The following is a 25,984-nucleotide window of genomic DNA, read 5'->3' as shown; positions in this document are numbered from 1 at the left end:
CCCAATCATGTGGGGGTAATACATGACAACAGCCAACTAACCTACCAGAATTGTTTTTATATTATGTTATATGAGATGAATTATATTTATGAAAATCATGTATGTTCTGTAATGATTTGAAAATATATATTTCCCAAATATGATAAAGATAGTTATAACAATAGGTTTATGTATGATTTTATAAAAAACACATAAATACTTATGTTGCCACACACTAGTGTTAGTTTAATTCCCTTACTGAGAGGTATCTCACGCCGAATTTCATAAACATTTAAGGAGCACCTGATAGAGGAGCGGGTAAAGCTCCGCTGATCTAATTCTGTTGATCTGCCCTCTCTAAAGGGTAAGTTTTGGTAAGGAGAGTTGGATTTTGTGGGAGGTGTCCCTAGATATTTCTTTTTGGGATGTTTATATAAATATAATGGATATAGAAACTCTAGTATTGTGATGGATGATTTTGTATTTATGATATTATGATTGCATGTTTCCTGCTGCTTAGGCCTCCGTTATATGTTCTGATGTATCCTTGGTACCCACGGATCCAGGTGGATTATGATCTGCTGAGTTTTGTGATATTGATTTTATTATATTATGGAAAAAATGTGGAAATTAACCAGGTCGTCACACTTTATCTCATTTATTGATGACCATACTCGGTATATGTATCTCTACCTTCTATTTAATAAAGTTGAAGCACCATATGCATTCAGGACATTTAAGAAAGAAGTAAGGAAACAATTAGACAAAAGTATTAAGATCATAAGATCAGATAGGGGTGGTGAATATTATGGAAGATACACAGAATTAGGACAAAGACCGGGTCCATTTGCAAAATTTATTAAGGATGAGGGTATTGTTGCATAATATACTATACCGGGATCACCTTACCAAAATGGTGTTGTAGAAAGGCGGAATCGTACCCTTATGGATATGGTTCGGAGTATGTTAAGCAACAATGATATTCCCTTATATTTGTGGAGTGAGGTCTTAAAAACTGCAGTGTATATCTTAAACAGAGTTCCATCTAAGGCGGTTCCCAAAACGCCATTTGAGTTATGGAAAGGATGGAAACCAAGTTTAAGACACTTACACATATGGGGTTGTTCAATTGAGGTCAGAATCTATGATCCACAATTAAAGAAATCAGACCCTAAAACAATCAATGGATACTTCATTGGTTATGCAAAAAATTCTAAGGGTTATAAATTTTACTGTCACTCACATGCACCTAGAATTGTTGAAGCTAGGAATGCAAAATTTCTTGAGGATATTGACATTAGTGGGAGCACTGTTTCTCAAAAGATAGAGTGGGAGGAAACACAGAATAAAGAAAATGAATATGTGAATAAGGGTAAAATGATTATCTTTCAAGAAAATCAATATGATGTTTTGGAAGAACAATCAAATAAAGAAATACCACCTCCGCCTCAAGAGGAACAAGTCAATATAGAGGCTGAAGTACAACACCCACCTGACATGGGTGTCACTCAAACTCAAGTTTTAAGGAGGTCTTCAAGGGTAAGAAGATCTGCTATTCCTTGCCACTATCATGTATACGTGATAGAGTATGACTTTGATGTTGGACTTAAAGATAATCCCATCTCATTTTCACAAGCCATGAGTGGGGAAAATTCAAGTGTTTGGTATGATGCCATGAAGGAAGAAATGGATTTTATGGCTAAAAACCAAGTCTGGAATATCGTTGAGTTACCAAAGGGAGTCAAAATTGTAAGCTAATGGGTCTACGAGACTAAAAGAGACTCAAATGGTAACATTGAGAGATATAAGGCCAGATTGGTAGCCAAGGGATTCACTCAAGTAGAAGGCATTAATTACCATAACACTTTTTCTCCAGTTTCCTAGAAAGATTTATTTAGACTTGTAGCTCATTTTGATTTAGAGTTATATCAGATGGATGTGAAAACAACATTTTTAAATGGGGATCTTGAAGAAGATGTATACATGAAAGAGCTTGAAGGATTTTGTTTTGATCAAGGCAATAATTTGATTTGCAAATTAAAGAAGTCAATATATGGACTAAAGCAAGCCTCCCGACAATGTTATCTAAAGTTTCATGATGTTATTACTTCATTTGGTTTTACGGAGAACATTGTGGATAATTGCATATACCTCAAGATCAGTGGGAGTAAACTTATTTTCTTAGTCTTATATTTGGATGACATCTTACTTGCAACCAATGATTTGAGATTCCTATATGACACGAAACAATTTCTCTCTAACAATTTTGAAATGAAGGATTTGGGTGAAGCCTCATATGTCATTGGCATAGAAATTCACAGAGATAAGTCTCAAAGGACATTAGGACTATCTCATAAGGCCTACATTGAAAAAGTTCTTGAGAAATTTAGGATGAATGAATGTAAGTTGAATGTAGCACCCATTTTGAAGGGTGACAAATTCAGCTTAAGTCGGTGTCCGAAAAATATACAAGAAAAGGAAGAAATGGAAAACATTCCTTATGCGTTTGCAGTTGGCAGTTTGATGTATGCACAGGTCTATATAAGACCAGACATAACATTTGCAGTAGGAATGCTTGGCAGATATCAAAGTAATCCTGGAATGGATCATTGGAAAGTTGCCAAAAAGGTTATGAGATATTTACAAAGAACCAAGGATTACATGCTTACTTATAAGCATGTAGACAATTTAGAAGTGGTTGGATATACATATTCGGATTTTGCCGAATGTCAAGATTCAAAGAAATCCACTTCAGGAAATGTCTTTATGCTAGCAAGTGGTGCTATATCTTGGAAAAGCACCAAACAAACAATAGTTGCATCGTCTACTATGGAGGTAGAGTTTATAGCATGCTTTGAAGCAACTTCATAGGCCAAACGATTAAAGAATTTTATCACATGCTTCAAATTGTGGATTCAATATCAAAGCCATTAAGGATTTACTGTGATAACTCAGTAGCAGTGTTCTTTTCAAAGAACAACAAGAGTGGGAGCAAAAGTAAACACATCGACATAAAGTACCTTGCTGTCAGAGAAAGAATTAAAGAAAGAGAAGTGACCATTGAACATATAAGTACTAATTTAAAGGTGGCAGACCCTTTGACGAAAGGGCTCTAAATCAAAGTGTTTACAAAACATGTGGAAAACATGGGATTGGTTAGTACACTTTGTTCTTGATCTCTTATTTAATTGTCGATAAAATCAATTTATTTGTGCACATATAGTATTTATTCCTAAAATTGTCCATTGGGACATTAGACCCGCAATGACTTATAGGAAGTCATACATAAAGAGTTACCACATAAAATTTTATTAAGAAAGGTCGTACATTGTGATACATGGAAGGAATTGTTTACTACATAATGAAAAACAAAACCACTATAATTCATGTATTATCTTTCTATAAAAGTTAAAGTAGTTTTGTGGTTATATTCAAGATGTATCATGTGAGCCAAGTGGGAGAATGTTAGCACACATGTTTCCTTTTTTTTGGCGGCACACATAACACATCTTGTTTTATTTGAAAATACTATTATCTAAATTATTATAATTATTATTTTATTCAAAAAATCAAATATGGAAGATGAGATTTTACAGTAACTAATATACTAAGACTAAGTCTCCTAAGACTAAGTTATCGGTTTGAAATTCAAATGGAAGATTTGAATCTTATTGAAGTTCAAATGGAAGATTTTGAATCTGATTTGAAATTTAAATGAGAGATTTTGAAAACTCACAATCCCTTGATGGTAGGAAATGTGAGAGGAAATCTCTCAGTGGATAGGGTCTTGACCAGTCTATAAATAGGACCTGTGATTAACCATTAAGTCACACATCGGCTTACGGTGATATAGAACTGGCCAAAAATCCTACTCCTTCTACTCTTCTGAAACACAGTGAGAGTAAAGATAATTCCCAAAACTAAATTTATTTCTCATAGTTCTCTTTCTTATTTCAGATCCCTTTCTTGAAGACTTGAGCAGTTATGGCTGGAGGTCAGATCACTGTTCTCTTTCGCTTGTAAACAATTGTTGGTTTGCAGTTTTTGAAATTATGCTTTCAAGATTACAACCAACGCTAGACACACCAACACTCTATCTTAAGGATAAACTTAATTAGTTTGGATACCTCTTTGATTTGATAAATAAATTATCAATCCTATAAAATAGAAAAAGAAAAGTAACAGGATAAATTCAAAAGATTACTCAAAGAAAGTGACTAGGTTCGAGAACTTAGAAATAAATCAAAATAATTAACTTTTAATATCAATAAATAATGTAGAAAAATACCTTCAAAATTGGAATATTTCAAATATTCAAATAAATAGAATATATCAAGAAGGTTCATTTGAATCAAAATCTATTTTGATAATCAAAATTGTTGAAGGAACTTATTCCATAGTTAATAATAAGGAAAGTATACAATTCCTTTCAAAAAATGATATTCAATTTTTGAAAATAAAATTTAAATTTGTCCATATAGGTGTACTTCAAGTAGCGGTCAAGCCCCTTGAAATTAGGAATAGCTTCCCAAGAGGGGGGTGAATTGGATTCCAAAAATTTCTTTTAATTCCTTTTAAGATATCTTAAACTTCTTTTATTTGTTTTAACCAATTCTTGACTTGTTTGTTTAATTCTTTAATCAATCAAGAACTTAGTTCTTTTATCCAATTAATAACACAATTAAACAACCAATCAATTAAACACAATCGTCAAGCCAAACAATCAATTTATTTGCCAAGTACAAGTTAAACAACAAACAACCAAACCAAGATATAAAGTATTCAGCACTTTGGTAATATAAGATCTTGAGATAGTTTGTTTGTTTATATAAGCCCTTTGATTATGAATTTGAAAACCTTGTGAAGAATGTAATTTAATATTCAACAATCCTTTCACAAACACAATAAAACTTTTGTTGTCAGCCCTAGATATATGGATTTCCTTAATATGATGTTCAATACAACATTCAATCACTCTTTCCAAATATTCAAAACTCAAATAAACTTTCAGTTAATTTATCTTTGAGTGTTTAACCAAGAAACGTACTCCTGTATGGTTTCCGCAAGATGTGGTTTAACCAACGTACTCCCTTTCGGTTTCCGCAACCCAAATCAAAATTAAACTTTAAGTTTACTTGATTTCCAAATATTATGTAATATATAATATTATCAATTAAACCATCCATGCAATTTAAATATGCTGAAAATAAAGAGTAAGGGAAAGAGAGAGTGAGACGGGGATTTTTACGAGGTTCGGCTTATACCCAGCCTACGTCCTTGCCTTTGGTAAACCACCAAAGGATTCACTAAACTTGTTCTTTTAACGAGCGGAACAAACCTTTACAGCACTCCTTGGTTAAGGCCAGAGCCCGCCTTCTCCAAAGGATATCCCCTCGTCCGGTCACTCCTTAACTAGGCTAGAGCCCGCCCCTCTAAATAATATCCCCTTGCTTAGCCAACGATCCAAAAAATCCTTGGAATCGTCAATCTACGAGATACAAATCAAATAGATGCATACAAAGAACTTACTCTTCAAAGAGCTGGTTAGTACAACAATTATAGCACAACTAATATACTTCAAAGTAAATCACAATATGAAATATAACTTGAAGCTCAAGGGAGTATATCACCGATTAATTCTTTCAATGATTGAAGGATTTAGAATTTGTAGCACAATTCCGATGAAAGAAGATTAGCAACAACTCAATTGAATTCGTGCACAATATGTGAGCTTGAGAGCAAGAGAGAGCCTTGAGAATTTGAGAGTAATTTGAGAGAGACTATGAATTTTTTTTTTTTCAGAATTTGAATTCTTGGTGCATTGATTCAATGATATTTGAGGCTTATTTATAGACTTTAAAAAGTGTATAACTTGATCCCCAAGTGGCTTGAAGTATTCTCCAAGTTTCCATAATTTTTTAGCTCTAAGTAACCTCTTTTAAAAATTTGACCGTTATGAAAAAAATAAAAACAACCGCGTGGCAGATGACTATCCATTTTGGGCAGTCATCTGTCCAGTTAAAACAAAGGGGCAGTAGGATGTCAGACGTCTGTCCAAACACGCACAGACATCTCATTTTGCTCTGACAGTCATCTGTCAAGTTCTTGACAGTCGTCTATTATGCTGTTAGCTTCGAGCACCCTTCAGTATTTTTGTCATAATTTTCTTTAGAACTCCAAATTTGATGATCTTGGTGTCGAATGAAAGCTAAGAGAAACTCCTACAACTTTTATGTTGAAAACATTTTAAAATAAAGACTTTTTGATGGAGAAAAATGTACATCAATGCAGATATCGAAAAATTGACAGCATTTGAGAAATCCTCTTTTTGGTGCTTTTCATTCCAAAATTGATTCTATTATTTTTGAAACAATTTTTAACCTTATAAAAATATTTTCCAAGTATGTTCAAAGGTATCTAGGTCCAATAAATTAACCTAAGAGCTTCATGCATCCATGTTGAAATTCTTTGAAGTACTTACATGAAATTTCTTAGATTTTTTCAATTCTCGAATTCCTTGAAACCTTTATACTTGTTTCATCTTTCTTTGAACTTTCCATGTTGATCACTTGGACTTTCATTCTTTGAAGCTATTTCTTTAATATCAATGCTCTCATGATCTTCAGGCTTTAAACTTTAAATCCATGCTTCAAGCTTTATATAATCATCCTTATTTGAGGTACAAGCTCTCATGAACTCTTTAACCTTACATTCTTCATTTAGTCCTAAAAATTCATCACTTAACATAGCATGTTAAGATGCACTTGTTTGTTAGCATCAAAATAAGATATTAAGCCTTGTAAGGCCAACACCCTTCCATAAAAAAGTTCTTGATTGACCCATTTGTTTGTGTCTCAAAGATGCAAGGGATCATGAATTCAAATCCTCTTTATTAGGATTAATAGAAACAAATATGAGAAATGGTCCCATGTACTTCAATTGTTTTATAGATAACATATTATACTATATAGATAATTCAATCCACAAATCTTTAACCCTATATATTTAAACAAAAAATTGTACGATAGACGAAAAACAATATATTCAATCCTATATACTCAATATAAGATGTTTGCTTCAATCCCCAAAAGAAAAAATGATCCTCTTCCAAGCCATTAATGAACACTGCCCTGTTATGGTACCTAAGATATTACTATGAGATTTATTAACTCAAAGCTCTTCATGGAACTGGAATCATCTTTATGTTTCAAGGTCGATTCAAAACAAGGATCCGGTTATAACTGAAGATCCAAATGGATCTATTATGATAGAATTTAAAATATAAAAAAATGAAGCTTCAACCTCCAAAGAATCTATTAGTTTTCAATTTAATTATACTTCGACAAGAAGAAGTCTTAGATCAACAGGCAGTGAATATGAACTAAGAGGAGTAAATTTTAAACCTAATATTCCAAACCTTGTTTATCGTAGAACTCAATTAGTAAAAGAATCCTTCTTGACCTATCCAATATCTCAATCCCATGTGTTTGATGAAGAACAAATGCAACAAATACCAAAACAACTACTTATAATAACAAGAGGTAATTTTCAAATAAACAAAAAAGAACTTCAAGAAGCCCTTTTAGATGAAGATGATAAAAAAGAAAGGGAAGAATTGTTCAAAAAATTCAATCAAGAAGAACTTGACGAATTACAACAACTTTGGTATCAACATATGAACAATGTCAAACAAAATATTGATTTCTTCACATGGTACGAATGCATCTACACTCCATTCAACCATAAATTAATAAATACCTTAAATAGTTAGTGTTTTAGGACATGGAAACTATCAAACTATAAGACAGTAACTTCAATTCATCTACTTGTAGAAGAACTCGAAATTAATATTGAAAATACTAAGAAACTGCTTCACCCTTCAAAACAATTAATCAAAAGGAGTTAGAGTAAAATCCTGCGATAGTTAAAGACATTAAAAACATTCAAAATTAAAATAATTATTCAAACCAAATATTCCACACCATGTCTCAACAATTAATCATAATTGAAGGAAATTTTGATGATATCCAATTTTAAAAAACACCAGGGAAATGAATGAGATAATACAAAAGCCAATAACACTACAAAAATCAATCTTTATCCCTGCTGAAGTCCCAAAACAACATTTGTTTAATCCTAAAAGTTCAAATCCTCGACTTGAAGATATATCAAAAAGATTGAAAAAATTATCGTTAAATAATCCCTCTACATCAAAAATAAATGTTCTTTCTAAACCCTAAACCCACAACTCGTCAAGAAGTTGAAGACTTCAAGCACAATTTGAAGAAAAAGATCAAGAAGAACAACTAAACATTAATAAAATGCATTTCAATACAAGAAACTATCCCACCATATGTGCAAGAAAGACATTTAATAACTCAAGAAAAATATGATGGAGAAAGCATCTATAAAAGGAAACATAAAGATACAAAAATATAAAAGCCAAAAAGACTATCAACCATCGAAATATGTCAAGAAACATAACTCAAAGAAAAAGAAACAAAATCCTTCAACTTTTAAAAATGATAAAATTATATGTCATATGTGTGGCAGATACTATGACGACCTGACCTGCTTAATTTCCACACTTTTTTTTTTACCGTAATATAATAAAATCCAGCAGATCATAATCCACCTAGACACGTGGGTACCACGGATACATCATAACACATAACGGAAGCCTAAGTAGCAGGAAACATGCGATCATAATATCATAAATACAAAATCATCCATCACAATACCAGAGTTACTACAACTACTGTATTTATATACACATAGTACACAACCCAAAAGATATCTTAGGGTCATCCCACAAAATACATCTGCCCCTATCAAAACACTTACCTTTCTGGGATGGCAGATCAATAGTACTAGTTCAGCGGAGCTTTACCCGCTTTCCTATCAAGGGCTCCTGAAATGTTTATAAAATTTAGGGTGAGACACCTCTCAGTAAGGGAAATAAACTAACACTAGAGTTTGGCAACATGAGTATTTCCGTGTTCTATATAAAATCATACATAAACATATTAGTATAACTGTCTGTATCATATCTGGGAAACATATATTTTCAAATCATTGCAAAACATACATGATTTTTATAAATATAATTCATCTCGTATAACATAATATGAAAACAATCCTGGTAGGTTAGCTGGCTGTTGTCATATATTAGCCCCACATGACCGGGTTGTGTGGCCCGAAGGTGGGACTTGACAATGGTTGGCCGACCATTGCTAAGTCAAAAGTACAGTCTGTAAGTCTGATGGATCTGCCAAACCTAGTCCATACACCAGGGGCGCTCACACACTTCTTAAAAACCACATCAACCATCAAATCTCACACCACTCCGTACAACGGTATTAACACAAATATCATGATCATGATTACCATGGACACATAACAACGGTACCATGCAAGTGCTAGCCTAGACCAAGCCAACCAGGTTCTGATATCATATAACATATACTGAAACTGTGATACATGGATATTTCATATCATTAATTATCAAATCAATCATATCATTTTACATATATACGTATATCATGAAAAAATCATCGGCCCGTATGCCGGTATTACACACTTTACCATAGCTCGGCCTGTACGCCGGCAAATCATATCCATAGCACAGCTCGTATGTTGGCAAATCATTTCCATAGCTCAGCTCGTATGCCGGTAAACATATCCATAGCTTAGCTCGTACGCTAGAAAATCATATCCATAGCACGACCCGTACGCCGGCAAATCACATACATAACTCGGCCTGTATGTCGGCAAATATATCAAAATCTCGGCTCGTACGCCGGTTTTCCATTATAAAAATTCATGTCATTAACACATTCCCAGAAAATAGTTTTTCATTATAATTTCTACTCATGCCACACGAACAGGTTTTTCTTATATTTAACATACCATCATTTTCAGCAGTACTTTCCAAATATAAAGCATATATATAAAGATATTTATTTTCCTAAAATCAAATGCTATAGCAATATACACACTTTTCATAAAATACTAGCTTAGTTTATCCCCTTACCTGATTCTTGAAAAGCCCCTAAGAAAATTCGTCCTACACCCGCAGGTTTCCCCGTTCAACACCTTGAAAACGACATTTCTCAAAACTAAAATTCAGTATTTCTACGCGTACTATGCTTTCTACAACTGTCAAATAACCAAATACTGAGTAGAAAGTCTTACCCTAGATTTGGGATGGTTTTCAACTCAGCCCCACCGACGATCCGCTCTAGTAGACTTGCAAAGAACTTTTCTAAGAGCGTCGTGGTGGCTTCAGATCGTTGAATCTGCAGAAAATCAGTCCAATATCTTAAAGAGAAGGGTAGGGAACTGAAGGATGAGAGAGAGAGGTTCTACGCAGAAAATGAACTGAAAAATCACGTTTAACCCTATTTATACTGCGGGATTCGTTAACGAGCCACGTCACCTCATCGACGAGTCCTGTAGAAAGTTTGTCGACGAACTTCAACCCTCGTCGATGAATTTCAGGCTTCCAAAAATCCTCTCTCGGTATTTTCTCATTGACGACGAAACTTCGTCGATGAGATCCTGAAGAACCCTCGTCAATGAAACTCCTGTGTTCATCGACGAGGCCTGGAAAATTTCTTGGGATTATCCCATCCAAAATGCAACGTCACGACTGCCTCCTTCTGTTCCTATTTCCATTTTCCTTTCTTTTTATTATTTAAATACCATTATTCCTCGGGTCGTTACAGGTACGATCACTACAAATCTCAATGTATAATGAAAAAACAAATTCAAAACTTATATTTAGAAGAAAATCTTAGAAATCATCTAATCAACATGTTCATCAATAAGTCAAGTTCTTTAGAAAAAGAAAGCTCAACTGAAGAAGAAATTCTTCAAATAAATGAGGAATCAAGTAGTTTACAATGTTATTCAGACTTAGAATAATCAAATAAAGATTGTGAATGCCATTGTCCTTGTGTTTGTAATATTAAGACAACCATTGTGTTAATTTTGGTGCAATCCCAAAAGGGGGGGTGAATTGGTATTTAAAAATTTTCTCATAGGTTAAACTAATCTAACAACAGTATTACACAACCTAGGGACAGTCTAAGTATATATGAAATTACAGATATGAAATATTTACCAATATTCAAAGTATACAACGCAATTTCAGTATTTCTCAAATCAATGCAATTCTGTGTCTATTAGATATGCAGTATATTTAGTAAGAAAATTAAATCAAGCACACAGCAGAATATAATGCAGGAAATGTAAATATGACACCGAATATGATATCGAGATTCGGCCAATCCTGCCTATGTCCCTGTTTGGGCACACCCACATAAGGATTACACTATAAGGCTCACTTAAAGAGGTGGAGCGGCACCTAAACAACCAGGTTAATTAGCACAGAGCTGACCTCAACCTTAACAGACAATCCTTACCGAACTGCATTACCGCCCCCTTAGGTCACGTCTGGAATACAATAATATTTTCACAATATAACCGGTACAGTGATAGTCTTGCACTTGCAACTGATACACCATTGTCTATACCTTTAGGTTTAATGTACAACTCCCCATCGGCTAACTTTGTGCTAGCAGCCGCAGTAATACAGAGGATGCAAGCATTATCTGGAATGATGGAGCGCAAAACGTCTGTAGGTCAGAAATTAAAGAACGCATTTAGGCCAAGACTACAACGCGCTATCCAGATTCCCGTACCTCAACACGCTCGCTCGCTTCTTGAGATACTTGATTGGAATAGAAGAAGAAGGCTCTAATTACACCACTTCGCTATTAGTATAATCGCTAGGATTTCAATGAAGATGAATTAGTTAGTTTGAATGCCTGAAAAAAGACTATACAAGAGGTCATATACAAGAAAAGAGAACTATGGTCAATTCTACGAAGAGCAGATTCACCCCTTATGTTATGGCTCGTCTCGCGCTTAGTCACTCGTGGGATTCGAATGGGGGAGGTCTTTGTCTTTCTTTCGTAGCATGCATTCCCATCTGCATCGCAACTGATTCGGTAAGCTACGTGTCTGGTGCACAGAGAACTGCCTTCGGCCCCCCAAACTGACTTACTCATGGCAACCTTCCAGTCACCCAATGACCTATAACTTCCAACTGATATACCGTTGACTATACCTTTAGGTTTAATGTTCCCCTTAAACTCAATCTCTCAAGTGTCTAAATATTGCGATCAAAGCAAAAGCCCTCTATAAATAATATGATTTTTTTTAAAGACTTAAGAATCAAAAATAAAATAAAATAAAAGCCTAGAAATCACAATATCAAATTCATTACATCCGCATACCTTTAATAGTCAACTTATTCACACAGATTCTAGGCTTAACACTTCACGTAATTTAAAGTTATTAAGAAATTCATTGGGAGCTTGGATTTGTTTAAGAAGTCAAGTTTCAAGACTTTATAATGGCTATGATTCTACTTGCAAGAGTGCATTAGATCATTCAATTTTTTGAATGACAGAGTAATGACAAATTTAATCATTTTGAGTCTTTACAGCTTGTTACGCGACGTCGTCTTGATTCGTTTTCCTCTCTATGAATATCATTTTACGAACGCGGAAGGGACACGGACGGAGGAACCAGTTGATGCACCCACACGTGGCGATTTCCAGTGAACGTGCGTCCCATCTATCGACGCCACCCGTTCATCTGTTTTATTTTGTGTCAGTACTTGATCCGTCCCCTCCAAGGCACGTACGGACTAGATGCCGTGGGACCACCGTAACGTCATTGCTGATGTTGTACCGGATCTTGACCGGTTCTGGCTTTTGCCTTCTCCTGTAGAGTTTATCTAGTTTAACTTATATATATATATATATATATATATATATATATATATATTAAATAATACCTTATTCTGACGTAATCTCGCTAGTTGGTCTAGTGAGATTTAGATCAAGTAACAAGATTTGCCACGTGTCACGCTTAATATAAACATAGGCAAATTTCACTACTTGGTAGATTTGCCTTGACATGCGTTTAGATTAGATTGAACTACCATTTAAATCTCGTTACACCAAGTAGCGAGATTTGCTGTGCATATGAGAATTTTTTTTGTTCTTATTTATTTATTTATTAATTATAATAATGATTAATTAAATAATTGTAGGGAAATATCATTTATTAATTTAAATTTTCACATAAAATAAATTACATTTTCTAAATGTTATATTTTTTTAAAAAAATATTTTTTAACTTACATAAAACTTAATTTAATTAAGAAATACTATTAAATTATAACATTAATTTCATAATATAATAACAATAGAAAACTTTAAATCCGACTAGATAAGGTCAACTATATAAATCATTTTTCATCAATTTATCTAATCGAAATTTTTTTTCTATTAAATTAAAAACTATTAAATCTTTCATCGTTATCTCATCTAAGTTATTTTAAGTCTACCCACATCCCTTTTAATAAAAATAATAATAACTAACTCACTCTTCCTTACAGATGCTTTACTAGTAAATATTATGATATAATCATAGCATAATTGTTGAATTATTATTCTTAATCTAAAATGAAGTTGATGTGTTGATTGCACGCATTTGATGCATCAATCTCAATTGAAGTATACCAACCTCAATCAAAATATTTTGCACGTGGTGCGCCAACCTCAATCGAGGTGCTGATTGCACGCAAGTGATGCATCAACCTCAACCGAAATGTTTTGCACGTGGTACACCAACCTCAATCGATTGAGGTGTTCAAATACATGCAATGCATGTAGCTTGAGTAGTGTAATGCACATTGTACGTTGACCTCAACCAAGGCATTCCGACTTCAATCGAGGCGCTCAAGTACGTGCAATGCACATATGTGTTGACCTCAACCGAAGTCCTTGAGTATGTGTAACACATATGGTGTGGTGACCTCAATCGAGGTGCTCCAAGCATGTACATCCACCATCCAAGGTGTACAAAACTTGATCGAGGTGTTCAAGCATGTGCAACACACAAAGTGTATCAACCTTGATCGAGGTGCCTAATCACACGCAATGCATGTGGTGGGTGGGTTGACCTCAACTGACTTGCCGTAAGCACGTATAATGGACACGATGCGGCCAACCTCAATTGAGGTGCCTTGAGTACACGTGACGCACATAGTATGATCAACCTCGACCGAAATTTCAATTCATTTCAAAATTTATATCTGTGTATAACAAACATTATCTTAAATTAGATTAAAAAAAAATATTTGATACAATATTAATTGTTGATATGATTAATTAGAAGTATAATAATATATTTAATAATAATACAAGACACAAAAAAGATTTCATTTTTTATATTTTTCTATTATGCTTTCCATTCTGATTACGACTTGGAATTTAAAATTTAGTTGTAAATTAACCAACCCTGCCTAAACTCCGTGTTGGTACTAAACTAAGCTGAACTCAGCCGGCGACAGGGGCATGAACATAATTAAAAACAAAGCGGGGGCTATTTTGGAAGACATCGAAACTTCTAACCTAACAGTGGCGAATTTTATTCCTGATTTATCTTTTAAAAAAAATATTAAATAATACATTTTTTGGGAAAATAATTCCCAGGATGACATTTTCCCATTTCGATCATTTGGTACCGTTTTCAAAGTTGCCTCCAGTGACTGCATTGAAAATACTGAAAAACATATTTCAAACAACTACAACTAGAAAAGATTGGCTTATGACTTTTTTTTAAAAAGAAAAAATCTTAACTTTTGTTATTAGTATTCATAGTTGGGAACAAGTTCAAATACAAAACTGAAAGACTTAACACATCTTAGTGTTATCACGCTTAACATTGCACTTATGGGCTTTTTTGTTATTACTATACCTATTCTTATCAATTTAGTATTTAAAATAGCATAAAATCTCACTTCGGTTGCCTACAAGACAACCTAAGGACTTGTGTGTTAATACAAAAGTTAAACAAAGAAAGCTTAGATATACGAAATTTTGTAAAGATAAAATTTGCATGTCAATGAGCAATTTGGTGCTAACCTTGTCGGTGTCTCTATGTGCTGAATAAGTAACATACATAATTTGAAGGTTTATTGTTTTAAGATCACACCAAATTACCCAAAAGCTTGAAGTAAGAAAAAATCTCTTTCTATCAACATCAGTAGAAAATAGATTACTGATCCTGTCCAGTTCAAACTTGTTAGATAATAGTCTCTTAATGCCATTTCCATCAAAGGTATTTTCACTGTGCGCAACAATCACAAGTTGTTCCTTGAGAAGTTAAGCAGCATGTGTCTTTATGTGCTAAATAAGTAGCATACATAATTTAAGGGTTTATTATTTTAAGATCACACCAAAGTACCCAAAAGCTTGAAGTAAGAAAAAACCTCTTTTTATCAGCATCAACAAAAAATAGATTACTGACCTTGTCCAGTTCAAACTTGTTGGATAATAGTCTCTTAATGCCATTTCCATCAAAGGTATTTTCACTATGAGCAACAATCACAAGTTGTTCCTTGAGAAGTTGAGCAACACTTTCTGATAACTAATATATATATATATATATATATATGCTTCTCTTCTCATCATTGTTTATAAAAGTTGAATGCTCCAACATACCTTCAGACTATCGTACATATAAGCGAAAAACCATAAAAGCGAAAAATCGGCAATTCTACCTAGTAAAATTTTCCAAATAAGCAGTCATATCGTACATATAAACATAAGCTACAGTTCTACCGATTTAGATTTCCAAAATAACTGATGTAAACAAATTTCGTTACCTTTTTACGGAAAAATGAACCCCAACGTCTCGAAATGGCTATAACCTAGAATTTCTAACTAGTGAAAACATGTATACTTGCTAGACCAAGGGTCAGAGAGGCGACTGGGACCCAAGGGAGAGCATGGAAAAGCTTTTTGGTGAAAAAGTTTTGAAACCCTAGGAGAGAGAAGAGAGAGATTTCAAATTTCCTAAAAAAATGAGCTCATACCTATTTATAGGAGAGCAGGCCTAGAGGAAAACCGGTGCTAATTTCCCCTATATCCACAAAACCGTAGCCGATTTTGTGGTTGACTGGCCCAGTTGACCCAATACTGTGGTTGATTTTCTATTCATAGCCTATTCCATGTTGGATGGAATAACACAATTAACCTTTTGACAACCTAAATAACATTTTCATCTTATTTCACTCTATGCCTAAGAATAGACATCTTGTCAATCAAATGTAACCTCTTTGAATTGTGTAGAAAAGAAGTGTCTTCTTCCATTAATGTTGTCGTGTCATTGGGTATAAGCTTTAACAAGCATTTTATTAATAATTTTTAGGGGGTGTTTGGCTTGCGACATCTTTCAAGATTCTGGGAATGTGATGCCCGTGGTATCTCATTCACGTGTTTGCTTGAGTATGGGTATTTGTGTAGTATAAAAGTTCACATTATTAGGGATGAAAGGATTCTCATGAAGTCATCTTATTCCCACCTGCCTCGGTCCCTCCATGGATAAGTTACATAGAAATCCCATTCCTATAGAAACAATACTTTTTGTACCAAATTGCCCTCACTATTTTGGCTTTTATACAATGATGTCCTTCTAATATAATATAATCACACTCTATTATTTTCTTAAAATAATAAATTTTAATAAAATAAGAGAAAATTTTAAATTATATTGATTGAATAAATATTTAGCGTTAATATTAATTAGAAAAAAATATATACATGACTTTAATTGAAATATAAATTATTTTTAAAATATCTATTAGAAGTGTAAAAATTTATGTTAATTAACATTTTAATTGACATTTTTAATTTATTAAATAAATATAATATTATTACTGTCTTATACAATTTTAATATAATACACCATATTGTCTTCAATCATTTCAGTTAATAAATTATTAAATGTTAAATTTTTTAAATTTATAATTATTAGCATGCAGTTTTTGACCTACTTTGCAGGCATGAATCGTTTTGACATAAACCATGGTATACGTCTAATGGGATACAATATAGGAACTGCTACATGCCCTAAGAGGAGGAAGAGTGGGAAGGAGTTAGGGCAAAAGGTAGAAAATTACTATAAAAACTCATGTTCAGTAAGAGACAATTTTGGGTCGTTATAGCTACTGAAATAATGGTAATTGTAGAGTCTTATGTAAAAATAATCTTTTTATTAGTGTATATTTATAACGTATAACTCTTATATTGAGTTGTTTATTTTGTTGACCCAATATTCTATAATATGAGTAATAGTAATCTGAATACTGGAAGTCAAAATTTAATATACAGTTAGCGTAGTATGGGCTAAATTTATATAAAGAATCATTACTCTATAAATTTTGGCAAAGTCCCCTTTGAAAATTGAGCATATCCATCCATGCGCCTGTTCAAAGAAAACATTTATCCTAAACAATCAATACCAATACGTTCACAACGTTATATTTACAACTTTCATACACATTCAACGTATCAAATTATTGTAAAAATTTTGGTAAAATCCCCTTTAAAAATTGAGCATATCCATACATGCGTCTGTTCAAATAAAATATTTATCCTACACAATCGATACCAGTATGTTCACAACGTTACATTGACAACTTTCATACACATCCAACATATCAAATTATTATAAAAATTTTGGCAGAAATCCCTTTAAAAATTGAGCATACCCATCCATGCACTTGTTCAAAGAAAACATCTATCCTACACAATCGATACCAGTATGTCACAATGTAACATTTATAACTTTCATACACATCCAACATATCAAATTACTATAAAAATTTCGACAGAATTCCCTTTAAAAATTGAGCATATCCATCCCTGCACCTGTTCAAAGAAAACATTTACCCTACACAATTGATGCCAGTATGTTCACAACGTTACATTGACAACTTTCATACACATCCAACGTATTACATTACTATAAAAATTTCGGCAAAATTCCCTTTAAAAATTGAGCATATCTATTCATGCACCTGTTCAAAGAAAACATCCATCCTACACAATTGATGCCAGTATGTTCACAACGTTACATTCACCACTTTCATGTATACGTCTATGGGAAACAATACAAAACGTTCATTCACACCTATCATAACCAAATTTCATTCCCATATACATCATGTGGAAAATGAATAAATATGTTTAATTATAGATAAATAATACAACGATGCTCTATACAATTGAAAAAAGAAAAAAATATAATGTTGTACAAATGAAATAATAGAACGATGATCTATACAAACGTAAAAATGGACAAATAGATGTTGTACAAAAGAAATAATACAACGATGATTAATACAATGATGATCTATACAAATGAAAAAATGAACAAATTTATGCTGTACAAATGAAATAATACAACGATAATCTATACAAATGAAATAATAAACAAATAGATGTTGTACAAATGAAATAATACAATGATGATATATACAAATGATGATCTACTACTCGGTGTCGTAGAGAGGTCGTCTCCGGTGTCAGGGTGGCTGTCGTCTGCATCTGCCCTCTCCTGGCTGCTTTTTCGCGTCTGGTGTCTAGGATCGTTGATGTGCTACATGTCTGTCATCTCTGCCAATAGGTACTATATCATCTATATCCATGCGAAGCGGACGGGGAGCTAACTCGTATGAAGTATATGGACAAGTCTGAGGTGGCAAAGCAGGCGCATCCACCTCCTCCGCATTGAGAGGGTCGTCTAGTAGGTATGACATCGACGAGGTGGCGGCAGAGTCAGACAGAGCGTCCACCTGTATAGATCTACTGGACGGGCTTGCAATATTGGCAGCTGTCGATGGGGCATACGGTGCAGACGGGCCGAATACGTACTCTGCTTGTAAAACGAGCGGCGAGAAGGCCAGACTCAACAAACAACTAAAGAAAGCTGCTCGACCTCCTTATACTGGAGTTGCTCGACCTCCTCATGGTGCTGGGGCCCGACGTGGTATAAGGATCTGTCGCCCATCCTTGTAGACAATGTCCAAACCTGCTCTTGCTAAATTATGGACTGCGGGCTCTGAAGAGAGTAGGTCGACCTGGTGTAGTACATTCGTATGCAGCATACGAAAAAAGTGGTTACCACATTGATATCATAACATAGATGATAAAAATTAGGTGTGTGTTAGAGTATTCTTACGAGGCTCATGCTGACCACCGCGGGCCTATCCACAAAGCATCATGTGATGGACCTATACCACGTATAATATGGGTCCTCTGGACCCATTGGACCGTCCGCCTCCACTCCCTATATGATGTACTCTCGTCGATGCCCCCACATAGTCACATACATCACGTGCTCAACAGCCCAATCCGTGTTCCATGCAGATATCTTGGAATTCCCCTTGCAGCGTCGAGGCTAAATAAAGGAAGTTATGATCCTTTGGAACATAGCCTTAATCACAAGGGCTCTTTCGAATATTTAGAATAAGGACTCTTTGTTTGAATAGGGTCAGCCTATGGGATGCAACAATAAGGCATGAAGACTCTCCCTTGTTTTAAAAATTTATTAAATTAAAGAACCAATTGATGCAGAATTGTGAGGTTCAAATAGCAGTTGAATGTCTTATTGATCAGTGGGTAGTTGATGGCCAAAACTGCTCTTCCTAAATCCATAACTTGTAGAGAAATAAAGGAAGTTTGGTTCCTTGGAATAAGGAAGTGTGGACGTGTGGCAGCACCCCGAAGCATTCCTTCACCCTTTGGACAACAATTAAAGGTAATAATAGGACTCTACATAAACCCCCATAAGTGATAGGTCAGTGCAAAGGCCGAGCTGCATCCCTGAGTTATCTCATTCTAGGACACCTCATGCCATTATGTCCTTTTTGATGACATATGCTGCATGTGATATTTTTCCTACTTTCTCATGCATCCATCTCGTTGTGTATACGTGAGCTCCTAGGCCGACCTTTATGTTGAGCATATGCAAGATTTGCTTGCAAATTCGGCGACGAGGATGCTGACAAATACGCCTCGTGCATAATTGGATGAAAATCCGCAGCATATGTCGCATAGTGCTCGGCAGTCATATGCTCCAACATGACACAACATACTGGTTTGCGTTTAACCGTGTCTCCGCACATGCGGCGAGAAGGTAGAAGCAGGGAATGTATAATGCTTGCCACTTCCTACACGAGCATTCGCGTCTCTGGATGCTCTAAGTTTGGATGTTATTCCCTTTATGTGGCACCAATTACGTATTTGTGATGCTAAAACTACTCCTCGATCGATTGAACTTTCGTGACTCGATGCCCGATCGCCTTCAGCTTCCTTCTTTGCATCGCTAGTAATATATATGGAGTGAATGCATTTCCTCCAGATATTGCATTACGAGCAGCCTCCCGTTGGTTATTGAAATAATGTGCAACGTGATAAAATATTAGTTGCACAAGGGCTGTTATTGGAAGGCTACGAGCGCCTTTCAAAACGGCATTGAAACATTCCACAAAGTTAGTGGTCATGTTCTCATACCTTCTTCCACCGTCGTGGCACTAAGTCTATATATGAGAAGGGATCTGATCAAAAAATGACTTCACTAGTTCCCCACCCTCATCAAATATCCTCTCCATGCACATGTCAAATTTTCTCACTTGATGCTCACTTCTCGCTCGCTCAGCCATATGCTTAAAATTGACACTCCGTACTTTCGTATTAAAGTTGCTGACCACGTGTCAAAGGAAGAATCGGTGGTGGGCACATGGTGGTTTCCAATCAAGATTGTGCTACACTGCCGTGAGAATTCTTAGATGCCAATATGATATAAGGCAAATGTCATCCTTATCGGTAATGGAACGAAGACAACATAGAAACAAATTCCATGTGTCCAGGCTTTCCTCTTGGATAATATCAAATGCAAGGGGAAATATTTGCCTAGTTGCATCCGAGCACGTTGTAATTAGAAGTTTGCCCTTGTACTTACTGTACAAGTGTGTCCCGTCCATACATATGATGGGAGGCTAGCGACGAAAACCTTGAATAGATGCTGCAAACGACCAAAATACGAATACAAAGGTTGCGGTGTTCTCGCTACCTAGAACAAAAGTCCACCTCCACCTGACTATAATCCCAAGATTGTACACGCACATCGCTTCCATCCACTTCGACCACACTTGATAAGACTTCTCCCAATTGCCGAATACTTAGGCAATTGCCTTCTGTTTGCCCAACCAAACCTTCTTATACGAGATCAAGTAACCGAAGAGACAATTTATGAACTCCTTCAATGTGGCGATTGACGTTGACGCATCTTCCCTTATCATATTCACTATTTCCCCAACAATGAGGGACTATGTGATTTGGTTATCATCCTGCGAGAGAAGTTCGTTCAGACACATGTGTGGACCACCATATTGGGTGATTTTGAATAATCGGTGTTTCATCTGATACATTGCACGCAAGCTCCATCCGCAATCGTGCTCCTTACACCTAGCAACCCATAAGTCTAGGGTAGATCGCAGAACGTGGAAGTCATAGTGGATTCAAGCGTGTTACATTCACATTGCCGCAATCAACCGATCCTTCGACCTGAAGAGCATCCCCTTACTTAGCTCAGAGGATTCATCCCAATGAGTCACGCGTATAGGAAGTTCATCCACCGCAGTTAAATCTACAATATCTACGTCAATATGACCGTACATCGGAGGCTCATCCATAAACTGGGCACCGAACGTGGCATCATCCATTTCACAGGGGGCGTGGGTTCACATCATTGGGGAACTCATTTAACCCTTCAACTGTTTCCTGCTCGTACGTATCTTTATATTGAAGATTAACATCATTCGTAATGTCCATTCCCTTGTCCAATGCGTCGTTCGCAATGGCGAACAACGATCTTGGACCCTCTGTTGGGACTTCTTCACAACCTCCCCGCGGATACGTGTCAGGAACAGGTGTTTTGTATATCGGCGGCTCGAACGACGATCCTGAGTATTCGTTGAAATCCACAGTAGGCATACCACCAACCTCCGCACTCATACCGATATGACGTGTTTGTTAGGTGTCTTCCTCCACTTCATCCAAATGCTCAGCATGTGCCTCAAGCTGCCTAACCGTGATTACACCCATTTGAGGAATGATTTCGACATATAATTGCACAATGAAATATGTCAAACCTACGCAGTGTGCATCTAACACAATGCGTAGATCATAATCATCGGATATGGGAACAGCCTCGTAGAGGACTGTATTATTGAATGACCGCAAAGGGTATCTTGCAGTCATCCGCAATGTATATTGATTTGGATCAATATGCAAATATTTGTATATCTTTGTATACAATTTATTTAATTTACTCCTATGGCCAATTCGAATTGGTCGAATTGGCGGAGTATTATAACTAACAACATCTGCTTCGGTTATAATGTCCCCCCTATATACAACAATACCATCATCAGAGCACTGCTTGAACTTCCCGCCATTTAGATCGGCGCTTAGGAAATAAAGAAGACCTAGACAAAACAAAATTGTATGTATAAGTGATATGTGTTACTTATAGTAATCAATAATTAATTTCACTAAATATACGAAACAGTATAAGCATCCTTTTAACGCAACTACACTAGTTATCTATTATTTAGATTTTATCATTTGACTAGTGCAATCTTCCCTATACGTTCATGAGCATGCAATCTTCCCTATATGTTTCACTCGTCCTTTAAAAAATATTTTTGCGTGCATTTAATTGTTTTCATCTTAGTACATGGTTACTTTTCTAGAAAAAGTTCTACCAAAATTTCGGCAGCATGCTGTCTGTAATTTGAATATTTTTTCATTTTTACCATGTCCCTGAAACGTTTGCAAGCAATGTAATAATTCAGTCCGAGCATGTGAGAACCTATAATATCTACCAGCATGCAATTCACATCACTGCATCAACCATGCAGGAGGCATTTAGATCAAATTGTCACCCGGTTTAATAATCTTGTTATTAAAGTATATTTACAACATATTAATATAATAACTAATATGTCTTAATACATAGTAAAATAATATATATAGTCATTTTTAAATAAATTTAGAATAGAAATAATAATATTTGTATAATTAGAAACTTAAAAGCTAATTATTTTAATAATGAATGAAAATTTAATTCTTTTTTATTAATTAAAATAAAATAACATTATTTATTAATTAATAATAATTTTATTATTAATATGTATTTATAACATTTGATTATCACATTAATTTATGTTAAAAATAGTATCTATAACTAAATTAATTTTTTGAATCACACAAAATGTTAATTTAAATTTATAGATAGTTTTTTTTATTCGTTGCATAATTTAATTATATTTTATTATTAATTAATAGGTTAATAAATAAGTGGGATGAAATTGCGCGCACCACAACTCAGGTAAACCTTTTTTAATGATTCTTCTAAATCTGGAGTATTTTTTGTATTTCGTTCAAATGTTATTCTTCACAGTAAATGTAATTTCTTTAGCGACTTTATTGTGTCAGTTACAATAACAGATATGCGTTCACATTTTCCTGGAAAATCATTTTTCAGAGTTCTCCATTGGTTGGTCTAATGTTCAGATGACCTGGGATCCTTGAAACCTATTTGGCTAGTTGTTGCCCAATAGGCCAATAATTAGGTCCCAACTTAGATGAAACATATCTAGAATAGAACGAATTGATGGTATCTTCTTGTTTGTATCACTTAAAACTATGGTGTCCACGAGTTGATAATCAAGCTGATTAAATAAATTCAAATCCTGTGTATGCGCGCGCGCGGGTGCATGTACGCGTGTGCACTTATATATATATATATATATTTTTTTGGATTACATATTGGGTTTTCACGTGTCCGTTTTACAGTCCACGTGACTAATCCCGTGCTCCTTGAATCAACCCCACAACTGGAGGTAAATTTCAGGAATCCAGGAAAGGAAACGAACTCGGAAGGGTTTGACAGACACGTATATATATAATATAAGTAATTAAAAGGTCAATCATACGCCAACGAAAATGTCATTTAGATAATTACAACTTGCATGCGCGCATGTATGCACCAAACCAATAATATATGTCAAATGAAGAGGTTGAGATGGAGAAAAGGTCATTGCTGAGAGAATATATATACTCATTAACAAAACCATGTAATAATTTAATTCAGTTAGTCAAACAAAATTAAAGAATACTTTAATCGATTAAGTACAATACTATACTTAGAAGTAGTTATGGAAGAATATTTTATTATAAATAAATTTAAGAAAATAAGGATGCTTTTGTTAAGCATGAAATTAAACTTAAAGCCCATATAAGGACACTCATTCAAATCATATTAATTAAATTAGCCTTGCTCCAAGGTATGTAGACTTGAGTGAGGTATGGAATAGGCAGCTCTATTAGCTGCAGTGATGCTGATTTACACTTGAAATTCTAAATGATGGAACTTAAGGTTTCCAATCATCAATCACATGGCAAAACAAAACATTAATACAAATTAAAATTATGGGAGCAAATTGAAACATGCATTTAGAAATAAAAATGCAAATATATCAAACAAGAGAAATATGATTCTATAAATATGCTGAAGAACATTGACATACAAAATGATTGTATAATCCAAATAAAAAAATTTAAATCATACATCTCGTTTTTGTTAGGGCATACATACTGCATCATAAAAAATAAATTGCAAACACACAAAAATCCTTAATCTTAAACTTGGGTGTTTCCAAATGAAGCCTTCAAACAGCAAATTGAAAGGTACACTAAACTCTTTTATCAATCAAACAAATTCTTCGATCAAAAAAATTAATTTCAAATTTACCAACAAAGCAAATGGTGGAAATCATCTTACCTCATCTTCTCGAGTTTATATACCTACTCCTCAACGGATAGGAAGCCTCCTGACAAGCAACGGCCACCGACAACCCGCAACACATTCGGCCTCAGCAACGGTCACCTGCTTTGCCTCTAGGTCTCTCTGCAAAGCCTGCATAGGAGGACCATGCTCTCTGTTTGCGCCCAAAATGGAAGGAGGAAGGGATCTGTAAGGGATGAAGCAAATCTCGCTGGATGAATCAGCAAGATTTGTCACGCGTCCAATGCCGGATGGATGGGCAATTAGTATGCTGAAGCAAATCTCGCTGGACGAATTAGCGAAATTTATCACGCGTCCAACGCCGAATAGTTCAGCAATTAGTGTTCCCAAGCAAATCTCACTGGACGAACCAGCGAGATTTGCCATGCGTCCATACCAGCATCACTCATGCACAGTAAATCTCGCTACTTGGTCCAGTGAGATTTCGTCAGAGTCATTTTGGGAAATACTTCCCAAAATAGGGTATTATATAATGTATATATATATTTTTTTAAAAAGTCAAACCGGGAAAAAACTCTTCTCTTAGAGGCGAGTCTATGCAGATGTGCACCCCACGCGCATTGTAACGCTCACCAGATTAATGATTCCATAAAAAATATGAGGATCTACGAATTACACCTACACTTTTTTTCCCTTTATATTACATTATATTATTACTAAATGATGTCCCGATTGCAATTAATTCTCAATTTAAAATTTTAAGATTATTGTATGGGAGTTTAGATTTTTTTGAATTTTAAATTTAAATTTACACAATTAAATAAATAAAATATAAAAGTATACTAATTTCTATTCTATATTCCCCCCCCTCCAAAAAAAACTGCATTTATATTTTTTTATTTTACTCCTAAATACCTTTTATCTTTTTATTAATTTTTTGGAAAATTCAAAGTAGCATAAAAAAATTAATTATAAGCAACACAATTTTAAATTTTTTTTTTCAAAATAATTTCCCTTTAATTCAAAATTTTAAGTATAATGAATTCCTGCCCTCATTTTTTTTAACAAAAATATCAATAAAATATTTGCTTGAGTTGTTAAAAATATTAGAGAGATTATAGGAATAAACCAATCCGGGAGATTATAGGAATAGACATAACTGCAAATCCCTTCTATCAAGGGATTAACCATGATTATGATTCTTAAAATATGATTTTAGTATGATTATAATCATAAAATCTATATAGCCAAGGATAAGGTTGTT

Source organism: Malania oleifera, chromosome 12 (genome assembly GCF_029873635.1).
Source record: "Malania oleifera isolate guangnan ecotype guangnan chromosome 12, ASM2987363v1, whole genome shotgun sequence".
Lineage (NCBI taxonomy): Eukaryota > Viridiplantae > Streptophyta > Magnoliopsida > Santalales > Ximeniaceae > Malania > Malania oleifera.
Note: the sequence above shows the minus strand (reverse complement) of the source record.